The sequence below is a fragment of the Chroicocephalus ridibundus genome, chromosome Z, assembly GCF_963924245.1.
Source record: "Chroicocephalus ridibundus chromosome Z, bChrRid1.1, whole genome shotgun sequence".
In the NCBI taxonomy this organism is placed as follows: domain Eukaryota; kingdom Metazoa; phylum Chordata; class Aves; order Charadriiformes; family Laridae; genus Chroicocephalus; species Chroicocephalus ridibundus.
Genome location: NC_086316.1, coordinates 37,548,815 through 37,562,569, shown reverse-complemented (window position 1 = coordinate 37,562,569; position 13,755 = coordinate 37,548,815). Strand labels below are relative to the sequence as shown.

Genomic DNA, 13,755 nt, shown 5'->3' with positions numbered 1-13,755 from the left:
TTGTGGCCCAAGTGCAGGACCCGGCACTTAGCCTTGTTGAACTGCATACCACTGGCCTCGGCCCATTGATCCAGCCTGTCCAGATCCCTCTGCAACACATTTCTACCCTCAAGCAGGTCGGCACTCCCAGATAACTTGGTATTGTCCGCAAACTTACTGAGGGTGCACTTGAGCCCCTCGTCCAGATCATTGACAAAGATATTAAAGAGAACTGGCCCCAGTACCAAGCCCTGGGGAACACCACTCGTCGCTGGCCACCAACTGGATTTAACTCCATTCACCACCACTCTCTAGGCCTGGCCCTCCAGCCAGTTTTTTACCCAGTGGAGAGCACTCCTGTCCAAGCCATGGGCAGCCAGTTTATCCAAGAGAATGCCATGGGTAACCGTATCAAACGCCTTTCTGAAGTCCAGGTAAACAACATCCACAGCTTTTCCTTCATCCACCAAGAAAGTCACTTTGTCATAGAAGGAGATCAGATTTGTCAAGCAGGACCTGCCCTTTGCGAACCCATGCTGACTGGGCCTGATTGCCTGTTTGTCCTTCCTGTGCTGCACAATGGGACTCAGGATGATCTGTTCCATGACCTTCTCAGGCACTATGGTCAGACTGACAGGCCTGTAATTCCCTGGATCATCCTTCTGGCCTTTCTTGTGGATGGGTGTCATATTTTCTAGATGCTAGTGAACTGGGACCTCCCTGGTTTGCCAGAACTGCTGGTAAATGATGGAAAGTGGCTTGGTGAGCACTTCCACCAGCTCCCTCAGTACCCTTGGGTGGATCACATCCGGCCCCATAGACTTGCATATGTCTAGGTGCTGGAGCAGGTCCCTCACCATTTCCCTTTGGATTATGGGGGCTTAATTCTGCTGCCTGCCCCTACCTACTAGCTCAGGAGATTGGGTACTCAGGGAATAGCCGATTCTACTACTGAAGACTGAGGCAAAGAAGGCATTAAGTACCTCAGCCTTCTCTCATCCTTTGTCAAGAAGCTGTCCGCAATTCCTCTGAAAATTTTATACCAAGGCAGAAATATTTACAACTAGTGAATATGAAAATACAAAATTAAAAGGAAATTAAAGCTAAGAGAGAAAAAAAGGGTTCAGGAGTTCATCAGTTGATGGACTACACTGATATTGAGAAGCAATTGCTGAAGCAGCTAAAATGACAGCCATAGTTATTATTTAATATTTATATTACTGAAGCAAATACGACCCAGATAGGATTAAAACATAGTTATATCATGTCACTCACAGAGAAGTAGGGGCAGCTCCTGTCCCAAGGGGTTTGTATCTACGCCTTTGCAACATCAACATGCAAGTACATATCCAGGATGATCTTTGGAGAAAATGTTTAATATTCTTTCTGTCATATAACCCACTAACAGAGCTGGCAGTCATATTCTAAGGTAGTTGCATCTTCTAAATGATCTTGAGGTATGTAATTGTGAGCATTTTGAAATGTACCCTGCTAATGAATACTTGCATTAGTTACAAAAGCTCTGCATGTTACAAGTAGGGCACCTACCAATGCTACTACAATTATATGATTCTAACCCAATTAGTTTGTAAGATTGCAAAAAAGTTTCCTATATGAAATCTTTTTTGATACCTACAATTTCTTGCTCTAGCCCTCATTCGTAAATTGCCTTAAGGTACATAAGGAAAATGTCTGACAATTTCCATAACGAAGGAGTTTGGAATTCAAGGAGCAAGCAGCAAGGTACCCCTTGCACTTTTTCATTGTTTTGCTCTTTGTCTTAAAGGTGATTAAGTGGGGTGGGAGTGGAATTGAAAACTTGTGAATTTGTCATCCTGGTTGTTTCTCTGCGTGACCTGTCACGTATAGGCAGCAAGATAATTTACCGTTGCAAATAATCTTAAATATATGTTTAACTAATGTGGTTTGTCGTTTCCGGCCCATCTTTTATTATTGTTCACATTTCAGTGGGAAATATAGTAGCACAGATACATAAGTGTCTACCTTGCTAGCCAGTGACCAACTTTTAAAGACAGTGATAGAATGTGCTGACATTTAGATGTAAGTACTGACATTCAGACTCCCTTATATGAAAGTTTACACTCTTTTCTCCTTTCTCTTTTCCATTTTGCTCCTCTCTCTACTTCCAGCAGCCCTTGCCTCAGGCTTACCTTCACTGGACTACTAACAAACCAAAAGAAGCGTTTCTGTCTTATCAGTAGATAGTCTGTGTCAGGAAGAAACAAGTTTTGGACCAGGTTGACCTTCAGTTGCTGCTTGAAAGTTCTTGTTCGTGATGATGACCAAGCAACAAGGGCAAATATGGAATAGATATCTGTTCCCTTCCTGAAATTGAGAAAGTTCCAGGGAGTTTTGCAAAAACAGGGGAAAAAGAAAGGTGAAGAATGAGTTTTTGATCCTTATAGATGACAGAAAGCATGGGATTGGAGCATGAGGTGTCTGTACTTTGAAGTGACAGAAGTATATGAAAAATGTGGGGATAGATCTGTGACTTTACAGACCTGTGAGCATATGCTAGTCTGAAAGAATTTTCTACCTCCCTCATAGTGCTGTCACACGCTTGGAAAGCATCCAGATGGTGCACATCACCATCTTTGGTCATTCATGCAAGCTGTCCACTCTATCTTTCTGTCCAAAGTGGGACAGAAGGGAGAGCCTTTCTGCCCACGGGAGCAGCAATGCTGTTCAGCCATTCATATGTTAAGACAATTCAGTTCATGTATTAAGACAAATCAACATTTCAGTGTGTTAATATGGCAGACAATGAGCTCCAGTAGCTGAAAGTCCTCATTCATTAGCCCTGTCAGATTTAGATGCAGCAGCTGAATTGGTGACTTCAGTCAAAAACCTCTTCAGAGTCCTCAGGTGAACTCTATGAGAGGGATCATATAGCCAAGCACTATTCCTCCAGTTAATTATTAAACCAGGCAGAGTAAAAAAAAGCTGATATCCTACTCTTAGGTGTGAAATATTTTTTAAGGTGTGACTACATATTTTCAATTTAAACTGGCTTTTTTTTCTTCATTATTAAAGTAGAATAATTGTTTTGTCTTTATTGTTAAATTATAGATCTGTAATAGATACATGTATTTATACAGATCATAGAATCATAGACTGGTTTAAGTTGGAAGGTATCTTAAAGATCATCTGGTTCCAATGGGGCATCCACAACTTACCTGGGCAACCTGTTCCAGTGCCTCACCATTCTCATAAAGAAAAATTTCTTCCTGATATCCAATACACTAATACAACTCATTTGTATTGATATGTACAAATTTACATCGTCTGTAAGCACGGTCAATTTTTAGAGACAGTCAGTTTTCACATTTCCAAAGTTTTCAGCCCTGGAGAACTTAAAATATAATTAATAAATCTTGCTTTCCTGGCTATCACCCCTTCTGATGCAGTGTGACTAGCATGGTTTGACCTAATGATAATACCTACTGATATTAGTAATTGCAGATATAATGCTAATATAAAATGCAAATCACGGACATTGGTGTAAGAAAGAAAATAGGATGCAATGCTATACATTCAGGATCTCAGATAGTCTTGCTAATTTGCTAGTGGCTTTATTTATTTTATGCAAAAAATAGCAAATAATTCTGTTGATACGAACAGCTGGGCTTCCATTCACTAAATAGGATTTCCAGATTACAAGAAGAAAAACCAGCACTCATTCCCTATGGAGCCATTTTCTCTTTGTTTGAAATGTGTTCAATTGCAGTTTTGTGTATGTGTGTGTATGTACATGTCTGTACTTTTATCCCCTCTAAAATCCCCAAAGGGAAATACAAATTAACAGAATCATCACTCCACCCCAGGATGAACACCTGCCTGCAGGTGAGTAAGCATCTCAACTTGTCATCAGCAGACCTAGATCCTCAGTTTCTTTGTCTTATTAGACCTATAGATTTATTAGACACATTGAGGAAATGCACGTTTACACGAAAATAAAGCAGGAAGGGGTGAGGTATTCTACGTGTTTCATTCTCTCTGACATTAACCCTCAGGTTGATTGCAAGGAGGAAAGACAGGTGTCCTGAAAAACTGGGCGGATTTGTCTTATTAAGCCTCAGGGCAAATACAAAACGGCTTCTTTGCAGATACACTTCCCTAATTGTTTATGCTTTCAGAGATGGGTTTTGTGGTGTTTCTTTTGTTTGTTTGTTTGTGGGGTTTTTTTGTTTTCTTTTGGTTTAAAGTGCATGTTTTATATAGAGGCTATATAGAGAAACACCGCTGTGTCAGAACTTGCAGGCCGCTGAGAGAGTACATTGGGGAAGGGAGCTTCTTCTTACAGAATCATAGAATCATTTAGGTTGGAAAAGACCTTTAAGATCATCAAGTCCAACTGTTAACCCAATACTGCCAAGTCCACCACTAAACCATGTCCCTAAGTGCCACATCTACACATCTTCTAAATACCTCCAGGGATGGTGACTCAGCTACTTCCCTGGGTGGCCTGTTCCAATGCTTGACAACAATGAAGAAATTTTTCCTAATATCCAATCTATACTTCCCCTGCTGCAACTTGAGGCCATTTCCTGTTGTTCTATCGCTTCTTACCTGGGAGAAGAGCCTGACCCCCACCTCACTACCTCCTTTCAGGTAGTTGTAGGACCTATGGAAAGAATGTATGTATTGAGAACCAGAGTTATCCTGCTGTAGTGTCTGCACCTTTTCTGCTTCCCTAGCTTCTGGCAACACGACTCCTACAGGACTTGAACTATTATTGGCTGATGTCCATCTATGACTGTTCAGTAGCAGCTGCAGAGGTGTCTCAGAGGGTGTTAATATATCTGTATTTGCTCCCACCTAGATATCTGCATGGCAGACCAGAGCTTGGCAAAGCTCTGTGGCTAAAAGACCAGACCTCCCATTCTTCTGTTCTCAGACTTTGCAAAATGAGCCCAACAGAGTTGAATACAAGCAGGCTGAAGGCTCATAGAGAAGCACCTATGCTAGGCAAGGAAGAGCTGATGTTGTGAAAAGGAAGAATATTCCTTTTATCCCAGAAAGTGCAACATATAAGAGGTGATAATATTAAATATGGAAGTGACCCTGTAAACATCACTGGAGAGGTGAATGACTTCAGGAAACTGGAAATAAAGCCAGTGCTCCTGCTGGGAATATCTCTATGCACTGTAGCGTACCTCTGAATCTGTATACTGTATAGATCTATCAGATTTATCCAGAACCATGAACAAGAGAAGCAAGGCCCATTGTAAGGCACTAAATGTACTTAGGCTGACTCCAGCGCTCAACTAAGACTCCCTTTTAGCATAAGCTTATTTACGAAATGTTCAATAGGCACATTTTAATATCTGGCTTAGACTCAATCTTTCTCAACAGTGTCACGATACCCTTTGGGCTGAGGTGACAAGTAAATAGCCTTCATTCTCCGTGAAACAGGAGTGACATTTAGATTTCTATCTTTAAGACAAGTTTCATTTTTTGCTGGTTAAGATCCCAGTTCACAAAGCATTCACTCAGCTTTGTAAGGGCTTTACTCAACAGCAAAGGACAGTAAAAATGGGGCAGATAACATTATTCAGTCACAACTATCACACACATAGAAATTTCAGCAACAAGTTTCAAATTATGGGCTAATAAACTCCTTATTTGGTAGAAAACATTCAGATCAATTTCATACATTTTTATGGTATCACAAGAAATTTTGAGTTTGCAAGCTCAGCGTACAACCTGCATATGTGGTCTTCTGGGAATATAATTTCAAAACTATCGCTACAATACAATTACTACATAAACTATTTGCTGGAGGGAACAATTTAAATGGGCCACGTGTGTGTTCAATTACTTGCTTGGGAAGGTAACAACATTAGTGAACAGATAATTACCCAGTACTTAATTTACTTAGTAAAATATTTAATTAGTGATTCAATTACTAAGTAAAGACATTGGTCGGTAAAGGAATTAATTAATCCTGAATAGCTTGAAATTATTAAACAATCCACTACGAATTATTTGCAGAATGGGTTTTATTTTATTATTATTATTATGGGGTTTATTTTATTACTATTAGTAATTTCAAAGCAGAGTTATTCCCTTTTGGGAAGACTGCAGATGATTCAAATCTGAACTTGAAAAGAGTTGAAAGTCGGCCTCCAGGACTAGTAGTGGAAGCATGTTTTACTTGTCAAAGTAAAAGCTGTCAAAGGGATTAAAAAAGGAAAATCCATGGTAGAATAAATCTCTTTTGGGAACAGAGAGGGTAAAGTGGCTACCCAGTGAGACAGGGTGAAAAACTGTAAAAGTAATTGACTTGAGCAAGCTACTAATTCTGAGATGGCTTCCTGCTGTGGAATAATGACCAACATAGGTCAGCGCTGTGGCCAAACCTGACACCGCTTATCATCACAAAGGGAAAAACAGGTTACCAGAACAGTGGGTCTTGATGAGAAAATGTTGACATACCATAGTAGAGATAAATGGAGGCTAATAGTAATTAAACTCTTTCTCTTCTTATGTGGTTCTCTGTGGTAGCTCAAGCTGTGTTAACTAATGACTTTCTACACAGGCAGTTCAACTTGGAGATTTCATTTTAGTGCATAACCAGGCAGTGAATCCTACTACCACAGACTTTGTCTTGCTGGACCTGGAGTTTCAAAAGCCACCAAACACTTTAATGCTTATACTGTCTGCTTAAAACCTGTCCAAAATTACTATAGTTTTGGAATGTCAAAGGCTGATGGCTTTTAAAAATGAATGAAAATTTGGAAGAGCTGCCATTAGATTTAGTGCTGGTGTTCAAGGTGACAGATTGCCACTCTGACATAATAATATCGGTGTATTACAAAGTATTATATATGACTGTATAACTGTATGAGGAGAAGACTCATGCATATATGCACACAGATACCCTGGAGTATCCTCAAAATCTGAGGAAAAGCAGAATCATCCACATGGAAACCTTATGCTGGCCCAAAGGACTCTGCCCACGGCTATATGTTTAACAGGGATTCTCTTCAGATGTACTTCCTCTGTGAGAAAATAGGGAGTTCTGGAAAATTTAGACACTGAATCATAATAAGGAAAGACTGATTGCACGGAAATACACGTGCATACACTTGCAAAAGGAAGGGCATAGAGTTTGGAAATCTATCCCATTTCTGAGTAATGTGGATATAGAGCCAGTCAACTTTATTCCAAGACATGGTAATTCAAGGGAAGTTCACTAAACAAGATGGACTATAGCCCTGATGCTACTACTGTGTATTACATGCCGCATATTAAAAAATGCTAGGAACTTGGTCAAGAGGCCTCAAGAGATGAGCTCTTCAGAAAGAGTCTTCTGATAGAATGTGTTGGGGTGAGAAACCAACCTTGAAGAAAGATGGATTTTGGTGCATAAGACTAAGTGGAAACCTTCCTCAGAAATCTTTCTAGAGAGACACAAACCTAGCACAGGAAACCTCACAGGCCTTTTTTGGGCAAAATCTGACCAGTTGTAGTTACAGCTGCTGTGACAGAGGTTGAAGGAGAAATGCTGAAAGAAGCTCTTGGAAGTCCTGAGGAAGGAAGGAGTTGGCCTGATTGGTCTCAAGGAGCTTTAAATCATGAGGGAAGGTAATGTAATTGCTCCTCATGAAATGACTGAGGAATTGAGCTGGGGTGCCACAGTGCTGTATCATGCCACAACTTTTGCTAAATAGTACTGGCAGATAGAAGTGGAAGAATGGGCTTCATTCTGTCCAGCACTCAAGCATCTTCCTTATTCCTGAACTATTTTTTTACTTTTTACTTATATTTTTACTTTTATACTTTTACTTTATACTTTTTACTTATATTTTTTACCTTGTAGAAATGATTTGATTTGACAGACTTCTCTCTGGATCTCAACTCCACTAGGAGCCACGCTTTTAGAAGTTAATCCTTTCAGCCTTGGCTGATGTAGAGTCAGGACACTCTGGTATGCTTGCAACAGTAGACTGAAAGAACTTTGGAAAGACATCTGGAAAGCCCCTAAGACATAGATTTCCTATTTTGGCAGATTCCCTTTTACATATCACAGCATACCAATTGTGCAACGGAATATGGTCTTCTAAATTTGTTAAGAATGCATAAATTCATTGGATGGGGATGTGTTATTCATCCTGGTCTCTAATATCCTTCTTGTAGGAAATGTTTACAGCCAGCTCAGCTACGGCAATTGAGTCTTGCTTCAGGTGCTTCAATACTATGAAAACTGATTCTTTGCTGTTATGCAGCTTCTGTATGTACCTCCTTATGAAGAAGAGAAGTCAGTGATGGTTGCTACATTCTCAAAAGGTTAGAACAGGCTGCAAGCTGAGCGTGTTGTAGATGTCTGATCTTACTTTGTGTTACTCCATTCTGCATGTCCACACACTAGAAACACAGATCTCCAACATCAGATTTCTGAAAACTAATTTTCACTTCAAATGATAGTATGGTTTTTGTTAAGAAAATTGAAAACATTAGCAGCTTTGTATTATGACTTATGAAATAAAAAAGAAGTATAAGTAGTACAAGAAGTACTCTCTTTTTTTATTTCTTGTGATTTTTAGGGAGAAAATCTGAACTGTTTCAGCTCACTATTGCTTTTTCAAAAAGAAGAGGAAGCTTACAAATTACTGAGAAAGCAGCAGCAAATAGGTTTCCAGGCAGGGCTAATACCACGAATAATGACTTCATAGACAGTGTTTCTTCTTTGCATCATTGCCGTACGGAAGTGAACAAGAACTTTTTGTGGTGTGTGAGACATGTCTAGAGTTCCTACTCCTAGTCATTGACTGCAGAATGCTTTTGGGATATGAAAGTCCTGGAGATACCTGCATAAAATCATAGAATCATAGAATAGTTTGGGTTGGAAGGGACTGTGAGAGACTGGAATGACAACTGTCTCAAAGCTTGCTTGAGTCTATTTAGAACTTTCTGCAGACCACCCTTTTTCTTATCGGACACCATCCATTGTTGCCACCAACTGAAAAGGATGTAGGCCTTTGGTTATCAGAGTGGACAGACCCCATCTACTCCAGGGACTGGCCCGGACTTGTCCTGCTCATGCTGGGGCATGATGACTGTGCTGAACCAAGCGCTACCCAAGCAACAAGGGCAGGAAGAGTTCAAACAGAGGCTGTGTTGAATGATGACTGGCTGAGCAAAGGCCACCGTCACGCTGATTGGTCGAACTATGAACCGGCCTAGACTATAACTAGTGCAGTACCCCACCTCAATGGGGATCAGGACCCTCACCACCATTGTGACTTGAGAACCATGGATCAATGGGATGCCGCTGAATTCCAGAGGACCGTCGGGCCTGTGATGGTGACTATACTCTTATTCATAATACTGCTTCTCCTTTCTGCCTTCTCTCTACTTCTGCCTTTACTCTATCTCTTGTCTCAGTGACTATTGCTGGAGAATAACAATAAAGCTACAGTGAGTGGCATCTGACCTTGTTTGTGTCTTAATCTCACACTTGGAATCATTACAAACCTCTCCCGGGCCCAACATAGTCAGACCGGGATGTAACAGGGACCTTTAAAGGTAGTCTAGTCTAACCCCCCTGCAATGCGCAGGGACATCTTCAACAAGACTGGGTGGCTCAGAGCCCTGTCCAGCATGGCCCTGTATGTTTCCAGGGATGGCGCATCTACCACCTCTCTGGGCAATCTGTGCCAGTATTTCACCAGCCCTCATTGTAAAAAATGTCTTCCTTATATCTAGTCTAAATCTTCCCTCTTACTCCTTGGCCTATCACACCAGGCCCTGCTAAAAAGTTTGTCCCCATCTTTCCTCTGGGTCCCCTTTAAGTATTGAAAGGCCACAATAAGGTCTCCCCAGAGCCTTCTCTTCTCCAGGCTGAACAACCCCAACTCTCTCAGCCTGTCCTCATAGGAGAGGTGTTCAATTCCTCTGATCATTTTTGTGGCCCTCCTCTGGACCCGCTTCAACAGGTCCATGTCTTTCCTAGGCTGAGGGCTCCAGAGTTGGATGCAGTACTCCAGGTGAGGTCTCACCAGAGTGGAGTAGAGGGGCAGAATCACCTCCCTTAACCTGCTAGCTATGCTTCCGTTGATGCAGCCCAGGATGGTGATGGTTTGTCTTTCTGGGCTGTGAGCACACATTGTCGGCACATGCCCAGCAAAATGTAATTGCTATAACTAGTATGGCCACAGCTTGCTTTCTCTGCACTCCTCATGCTCTCTTTATGATGGAATGACCTTCCTGGTGTGATCCTGTATATTTATGCACCCCCGCAATGTGTTTGCTGCATTACTTCAGATATTGAAAATGCTGCTGTTAAATAAGAGCTATGTGAAGGAACTTTCTTGGGCAACAGGCAGCTGGATGCACTTTCTCTCCTGAACTCTTACACATGGAAACTATACTTGTGGACAGGAAAAGGAACATGATAGGCAGAGAATTAGTAAATCCAGTACACAGTTAAGCTGACACAGGCTGTCCCCCTTCTCATTTTTCCCACCAATTAAAAAAAAACCTGAAAAAACTCAGCAATAAATCACATATGGATACTATATAAGTTTTTATTTCAAGAATATTAATGTGAATGTGATGATAAATTTACAACAAACCTCATGATCCAGGGTCTTGTGGTGGCCTACAAGAATTTGTCATCAATCATTAAGAGGAAATAGTCTGCACCCAGAAAGGAATAGGAACAAATCAGCTGAAAGTTTCTAAGCAACATTTTACCAAAAATTTTGCATTAGCAAGCTCCTTCCAGAACCTTTTCTCTGCTCTGCTGCATTGGATCTTGTTTTCTTTGGTTTGTCCTTAGGACCTGAGCACCTGTTCACCCTTTGCTGAATGGGGTGAAATGATCTCCTGCTGTGAATATGAATTTACCACTGCAAAAGACAAGATGGAAAATGTAGTAACGCTTTCCCACAGTGTGTTATTTGAGGGTTGTTTCTACACAGACATTGTAATATGTTACTCTGTAACTTAGCCAGCTGTTGTCTGCCCTTGGTTACCAAATTACAAGGCAACCTGCCACTCTTCTGAAAGATTAATCATCAGGGTTTCTTTCTATAGCATACAACTCCTTTTCTCCATTTTTTTTCATTCTGTGGTAGGAGCTTGGAGGTAGGAGAGTTGACTCTGTATATTTTGTATTTATCTTTCTTTCATAAACACTTTTGTTGTTAAGATGCAATACATATTTATAGGATTTTTTTTTTAGTGCCACCAAGTCTTCAGAAAAGTTGGTCCTACTTAAGGCTCATAGTGCTTAGCAGTTCAAACCCATTCCAGAATGCTTAAAGGTGAAAGAGAAGCATTTAGAAGGCTACAGAATTAATGATTAATTTAAATACAAAATGTCTTGCAACGTCAAAAGAAGGAGTCCTACCCATGCTTGTTGAAGGAGTCCTACACATGCCTTCTGCACATGTATTTGTGTAGCCATGCAGTGAAGGGAATCATGAAGCTGGCACAAAGAAATTAGCAAAATACTTATTTTTGATCTCCACAAATTTACTAATCTAGTTAACCTTCCAGCCAGGCAAACAACTGTACTGGAACAAGGGAGTGGGTAGAAGTCATGGGTAACTGACAGTGGGACTGATTCTTTTGATAGAAAGACTGGCTTACATCAGCTTAAAGTATTAACTGAACTGCAGACTAAATGAACTGTTTTGAGACCTTGTTGGAAGTGTCTTGAGATGAATTACAGTTAAGTATTTGATATAAAATATTCTTGTGCATTGAGAATTAATATTGAAGAAATAGTGATTGCAAAATGAGTTGGTGAGTTAAAGCACATATTCCTTATGCAGACAGTTCTTGAGCTAGGGCTGAAGAGACTTCTGGTTAACGATGTAGTGATGCTTAATAAGGATCATTCAAGTGGGTTGTTATAACTCTTGAGAATAGATTGTCTGAGTGTCCGCTGAAAGATTGCTGCTGTTCATGGAAGAAATTTAAAATTCATTTACTCTAAATTATTCCCCTCCTAATTGTCTTGGTTCTAATATTATTTTGGCAGGTACATTCAATCTGTTTCTCCTCTTCCCTGAATATCCACAGAATACTGTATTTGCCAGCACTTACTCTCTTAGTGACAATAGCTGGAATTAAATATCAGCATTGGGATTGACCACAGCTTTTATACAGAACATCTTCCACTGAATATGGAGATGAAAAGCCAGTTGTTTTTCCTTCATTTTTTTGAGCTTCTGCTCCCACCTTTTCTTGGGTAAACTCAGCTGCTTACCCTCCTGTCCAATGCTCTTACTTGTTTCCTTTCTGTTCCTCCTTTAGCCAGACCAACAACAGCCAAGTAAAGCACGGGCCTTCATACTTTTGCCTGGATGCCTCCACTAACAAATGCCAAATAAGAATGCGTGCAGAGTTTGTAAGTGGAACAAAGAAAAACTGATTTTTCACCAGCTGCAGGGTCACCATAAATATCCATGGATTTAACTGTACGTGTACATGAACCACAGTCAAAGCCAGCTTAACTCCTCTTAGCTATATTAACTCTGTAAAACTAACAAGAATAAGTGGTACAGGAGCTGGCTACTCGGACAAGATCAAAGCTCATTTTACTACCAGAAGATATCCAATTAGAAGTTTAATCTAGTTTTACTTAAGTTCTTTGACTGCATGCTTTTAGTTGAGTCTTTCAATTCTTCCTGACGTTTTCATCTTGGAGGTGTGTCTTAGACAATGAATGTAACAGGTTTGGTGCATTGTGTAAGAAGGTGCCATTTTCCTTAACTGCTTGATGATTAATTTGCTCAATACACATTTAAGCGTTGAAATTGCCTCCCAGAGCTCAGGAAGAAAACTTAAATTTTAAGACCTGCAAATAAATCCTTATAATAATCTATTCATATCTCCCTAACAGCCATTTCAGAATAGCAAGTTCAGTAGCTTTCAGGGCAAAGATGGACTTTAGAAGGGGATGTAAACAGCTTCTGTGCATAGACTTTAATATTCCAAAAATTGATATATTTAAAACTTAGTCTATTTAAAGTTAATACAACATCAATAACAACAATCATACCCTTCTGCCCTTCACAGATTCTGTCTGTGTGGTTCATTAACCTAACCTCAGCAGAGTACAATGGTCTCATTTCCAAACCTGTATATTCTTCTTGGTTTTTTTCCATTCATACATTGCTGCATCATTTGAAACCACTTTTCCTATAGCCTACCTTGCTAATTTGATTTTTTTAATTCTCATTTGCAATTTTCATATTAATTTAAAATCAATTTTTTTTCCAAGCATCATCATTAGGCCACTAGCTATACACTCGTCAATGCTGGAGCTCAATTTGCAGAGCCAATTTACGAAAATAATCCTTACCTGTGCACATTCAGACTTGCACAGTATCTGTCCTGTGAGTCCCCTGGCCATGATATCTCTTCCTTGTGATATTGCAAGATGTTCAGTGCAGCTACAGAAGAGGTTTTAAATTTCACTCACAAGTTCAACTGTTCAGGTATAAAAGTTCACGGATTACCACCTGCCATGTAAGTAATATTTAGCCAAGTGAATGTGGACTGGGATACATCGAACCAGACACTGAAATGGTAAATGCCTGCACTTTGCAGAGTGTTTCTTGTTGCTTACTAAACAGAAAAGTCAGTGAAATACAATCTAGAGAAAGGAAAACATAAAAAGATCTCAATTTGAATGGGAATGTGTTTCTGAGAAATTTTATCATAAAGATAACCTCTCTGTATTATCTTTTCATCTGTTAATCACGTGCAAGCACATTAAACTAATAGATACTAGGG

The 13,755-nt window shown here is 40.1% G+C and overlaps 1 long non-coding RNA gene across 1 annotated transcript in view; it reads right to left on the bottom strand.

The window, feature by feature from the left end:
- The window catches only part of LOC134508515 (uncharacterized), a 49,085-nt gene extending 35,686 nt beyond the window's left edge, over window positions 1-13,399 (bottom strand). Inside the window, exon 1 of the long non-coding RNA XR_010069075.1 lies at window positions 13,322-13,399. This is a non-coding gene — a long non-coding RNA (uncharacterized LOC134508515). The remainder of the gene's footprint in view (window positions 1-13,321) is intronic.
- Between the last annotated feature and the right edge of the window lie 356 nt (window positions 13,400-13,755).